Here is a 4481-nt window from a genome sequence, read left to right on the forward strand (position 1 = left end):
CTTTAAGTTAACTTTAACCCACGACAGCAAACCATTCTATGATTCTATGAAAGGCAAACTTCTTACGAACAGTAGATTCTGTGCATAATTAGGTCAAATTAGAGAATTTACTGTAAGTCTAATAGTCATTCTTTCATTTCCTTGTACAACCCGTTCAATGTCTGTATTTCCTGGATAACTCAAGGAAGCTAAGTACCTCTATTTTTCACACCATGAAAGGTTTTTTGTAATATCGTACATATGTTCATCTTTAATAAAGTATAACAGCTAAGAGAAAGGATTGTAGAAATTGGAAGTTGGTGTTGCGTTCATCAGAGATCTCTACAGCATTAATAATAAATACAAAAAGATGAATAGGGTGTGGTGATGCTGAGGATGCATGAGCACATGTGCAGTGCTGCCTCCAGGAATGGGGCAGCCACAACTTCTCTGGGCAACCTGTTCCAGTGCCTTACCACCCCCACAGTAAAATATTTATTTCTAATATCTAATCTAAATCTGCCCTCTTTCAGCCTAAAACCGTTACCCCTCATCCTATGACTACACTCCCTGATAAAGAGTGCCTCCCCATCTCTCCTGTAGGCTCCCTTCAGCTACTGGAAGGCTACTATAAGGTCCCCCCCGAGCCTTCTCTTGTCCAGAATGAACAGCCCCGACTCTCTCAGCTTGTCCTCACAGGGGAGGTGTTCCAGCCTTCTGACGATCTTTATTGCTTTCCTCTGGACTTGCTCCAACAGGTCCGTGTCCTCCCTGTGCTGAGGACTCCAGAGCTGGATGCAGTACTCCAGGTGGGGTCTCACGAGAGCAGAGTAGAGGGGGAGAATCACCTCCCTCAACCTGCTGGCCACGCTTCTATTGATGCAGCCCAGGATGGTTGGCTTTCTGGGATGCAAGTGCACACTGCTGGGCCATGTTCAGCTTTTCATCTCCTGATACCCCCAAGTCCTTCTCCTCAGGGCTGCACCCTCCCAGCCTGTATTTGTGCTTGCGATTGCCTCGATCCATATGTAGGACCTTGCATTTGGCTTTGTTGAACTTCATGAGGTTGGCACAGGCCCACCTCTCAAGCCTGTCCAGGTCCCTCTGGATGGCATCCCTTCCCTCCAGCGTGTTGACTGCACCACTCACCTTGGTGTCATTGTCAAACTTGCTGAGGGTGCACTCAATCCCATTGTCCATGTTGCCAACAAATATGTTAAGGAACACCAGTCCCAATACCAACCCCTGTGGAGTGCCACTTGTCACTGGTCTCTACTTGGACATTGAGCCATTGACCACAACTCTCTGACTGTGACCATCTAGCCAATTCCTTATCCACTGATTTTCCTTATGCCAAATCCATGTCTCTCCAGTTGAGACAAGGATGTTGTGTGGGACAGTGTCAAAATGTTTGCACAAATCCAGGTAGATGATGTCAGTTGCTCTTCCCTTATCCACCAACTCTGTAACCCCATCACAAAAGGCCGTCAAATTTGTCAGGCACAATTTGCCCTTAGTGAAGCCATGTTGGCTGTCACCAGTCACCTCCTTATTTTCCATGTGCCTTAGCATAGTTTCCACGTGCATCTGCTCCATGATCTTCTAGTTCCCCATGTCTTCTTTTTTTCCCTTTTTAAAAATGGGAGTTACGTTTCCTCTTTTCTGGTCAGTGGGAACTTCACCAGATTGCCATGATTTTTCAAATATGATAGATAGTGGATTAGCAACTTCATCTGCCATTTCCCTCAGGACCCTCAGATGCATCTCATCGGGTCCCGTGGACTTGTGCACCTTCAGATCTCTGCCTGTCCTTCCTAAAGTGCCTGTATCCCTCCATTCCAATAGTCCAGTCATAGGACCCATCCCACCAAGTCTCTGTGATATCAGTAAGATTGTAGACCTGCAAGCATAGCACATCTGTAACTCATCTTGTTTATTCCCCGTGCTAAGACTTAATGGCTGGAAGTCCTTTGTGCTTCATGTGCTCTCCTGCAGACCTGTGATCCTTCTCGAGGCTCTAGGCATCTATTGCTGGCACTGGCATCAAGCTATTAGGAGTGGGACAGGTTGAAGGTTTCTTCCCCCAGCAACTTTAGTAGTGCTTTGTGGTGGAACTTAATGGCTCACAAGGCTTTTGAAGAATCCCTTACAGCTGTTTGAGTTTCTGAGTCTTTCACATCCTTTGTCCAAATGTTGATGGACTTCTGCTGATTTTTTAATTTTTTTTTGCATGACCCAAACTAATTCTACTCCCTTTCAAAAACCTTTAAAGAGAACCAGGAAGCCGTACCAAGAATTGTGGTCTTTGTTTTGAAGGCAAGAAATGTTTTCACTATGGTCAAGGATTTGAACAAGAATTCTGTAGTAAAGACAGGTTTGAAATCCATAATGCTTGATCTTCGTGTAGATGCTGTGCGGTGCAAATGTGTTCAGGGGCCTGTGATGGTTCCCAAAGTGCTGCTCCAGTCATCTTGTACTTCTGAGGGTGAGGTTACAGTGTTGCCTCTTAGCTTCTGTGATACTGTGGATTTAGTTCTGAAATTGCTGTTCTTGGGAATTGCTAAATGAATGCATCAAAAGATGTATTTAGGGGCATAATGAATCTGTCTTGCAAAATGAAATTCTGGATGACTTCTTCAAAGACTGCCTGAAGGGTTTCTTGGAGGACATCCAGATACTGCAAAAGCATTTTCAGGATTATCAGAAAGTGAAGCATTTCCAAAATGTTCAGAGAGGCCAAAGCCCCAAGAGAAAGAGTTTTAAATATTTTCTGTTTGTGGCACAGACATATATTCCATACAGTGTTCTTGGTGTGAGCTAAAAATAAAACAAAGTCTGCATTTGGGTCTCAGAAAGGCCAGTACAGATTTTTCTGATATCTAAAGAGAGAAAAAACAGGTAACCTAGACTTTTTTGAAGCAGGACCATTAGTAGAGTTCCTTCCCACTGCTCCTACTTACCTACTTCACATATGGTAGGATTGTAGTGTTTTTGTGACATGTGACAACTTTGGTTGAAATTGGACAAAAAGTTAAAACTTACAGAGATGGGGTACTGCCAAGCAGACTGGTGAGCAAATTTAGGGTGGTTGCCTAATTATTATTTATTTCCTCAGGAAAAAAGTGCAAGTGGAGTGACGATAATGGACTATCAAGTATTTAACACATCTCTTCCCTGGATTATAGCCAAAATTATTTTACTTTAAAGCATGTTACTCTATAAGCTCACAGAGCTGACTTGTAATGTCCAAGTCCTACGTTGCTTAAAAATTTTTTGTGTTGCCAAACTGATTTGGATCATTTGCTTTAGAAGCTGATCATGAAAGCTCTAATGTGGAAAGAGCTAGTTATTTCAGCATGCATCAAGTAAAAATAGCCTTATCTGTTTTCTGTGCCACGTACTAGTGATACCAACAACAGTATTGCTTTTAGGAGGATCCAGTGTTAAGAGTCCTTTGGTCATAGCTTGGAGTACTTCTGAAGGACAGCAGAGATGAATCAGAATTCTTTTTATTCTCATGAAATGATTGAAATAAATGCTTGTTAACCTGGTGACTGTTTGGCATAGGAGTGTGGTAGTTTTAATGCTAAAACCAAAAAGACTACTTTGTCTTTTTCAAGGTCTGAATGCTTATTTATTTTAGTGTTGTAATTGTTTATATTGTTGATAGGCCATGCATTCATGCGAGTTTTGTCAATAGGATTATGTTGCAGCAATTGATTTTCTTTCAATGAGTAAGTAATACCCAAGTCTTAATCAAAATAACTCTTATATGTTGTTGTGAGAGGCTGCGTATTCTCATCCTTCAATAGGTTGTATGTGAGATATATATATATGATACATATAATATTCCTGCAGTCAGGAGTGTCCTTCAAAAGTCACCCACCCCTACTTCTGTTACTCACATATATAATGTCAACAAACACTGTAAGGTGCATTTTGCCAGGGTGGTACTGTTGTCCTGGTACTAGCCTGATTAGTTTGTGTTGTATCAGGTACTGGCTGTTGTTAATGACCTTAAATTAGGTCTTTCTCTGATGTCAGAGGGTATAAAAGCAGAGAGAAATAACACCACATTATTTTTGCCAATTTGTATGTAATCTCATTCCATTCTAAATGATAGTTAAAAATGCTTTAGGATGAACAGGAAGCTAATAGCTTCATTGATTTCAGTGGAAGTACATCAGTTTACAAACAAATTAGGATCTTTTCTTTACACTGCCATATCTGAACACTAAGCTCTTATATTCTCAGTGCAGTATATATTTTATTGTCAGAGCCAGACTTAATAGTGTAAGTAAAAATCTAGTGATTTCCGAAGGGTTCTTTTTTAAGAAATATATATATTAGAAACAAGACAGAAAATCATAAACAGGTTGCAAATATCCTGTTTGGTCTTTGAAAATGAATGCTGAACACTGTTTCAGTAATAAACGTGAAACAAAAATAGTGTCTGAGTTTTATCCAAAAAAGCTTTTAATAAATTTCTTGGTGTAACTTCC

The sequence above is a fragment of the Pterocles gutturalis genome, unplaced genomic scaffold, assembly GCF_000699245.1.
Source record: "Pterocles gutturalis isolate BGI_N339 unplaced genomic scaffold, ASM69924v1 scaffold11788, whole genome shotgun sequence".
NCBI lineage: Eukaryota > Metazoa > Chordata > Aves > Pterocliformes > Pteroclidae > Pterocles > Pterocles gutturalis.